The sequence below is a fragment of the Leptonychotes weddellii genome, chromosome X (genome assembly GCF_054177405.1).
Source record: "Leptonychotes weddellii isolate Sample4059 chromosome X, ASM5417740v2, whole genome shotgun sequence".
Lineage (NCBI taxonomy): Eukaryota > Metazoa > Chordata > Mammalia > Carnivora > Phocidae > Leptonychotes > Leptonychotes weddellii.
This window is the reverse complement of record NC_138385.1, coordinates 8,455,294-8,456,004: the sequence shown is the minus strand read 5'-3', so window position 1 is coordinate 8,456,004 and position 711 is coordinate 8,455,294.

The following is a 711-nucleotide window of genomic DNA, read 5'->3' as shown; positions in this document are numbered from 1 at the left end:
CCCCCCCCCCCCCACCGCCACGTCTGCACGTGCTTTCATTCCCTCAGCCTGCAAGGTCAGACTTGCCCTAGAATCGATGACCTCTCCTGTTTTCTTTTGCATTTTGCTAAACACTGAAGAAGCTGGAGCTGTTAAACTTTATCTTGGGGAAATCCTCAGAACTGGTTTATTTGGTGTCACAGAACCTCTTACTGCTTCCAATACACGATTAGTAATCAACTGTTTTGGATACTTGTTTTCAGTTTTCATTTAGACAAACAAGCACTGTAATTATAGCTACTAGAATAAAATCTCTTAACTATTAAAAAAAAAAAAGGGAAGGAGCATCTGGGTGGCTCAGTTGGTTAAACGTCTGCCTTCAGCTCAAGTCATGATCCAAGGGTCCCGGGATGGAGCCCCGCATCGGGCTCCCTGCTTAGTGGGGAGCCTGCTTCTCCTTCTTCCTCTACAGCTCCCCCTGCTTGTGCTCTCTCTCTCTGTCAAATAAATAAACAAAATCTTAAAAAAAAAAAGAGGACATGAGGAGGGATGGTAGAAGGCAATAGCTCAAAAGCAGAAGCTTGCCAGCATCTCTTACCTCTCTCTTCTAGTAATGGTACCCACCATATCTTCTGGAATTGATATTTTACTTTGTGTTCCTTTCATTCGGTTGGAACTGAACTGACTCCAGTAGCGTGGAGTGCAAGACCCAGGCCTGGCCAACTGATTCAC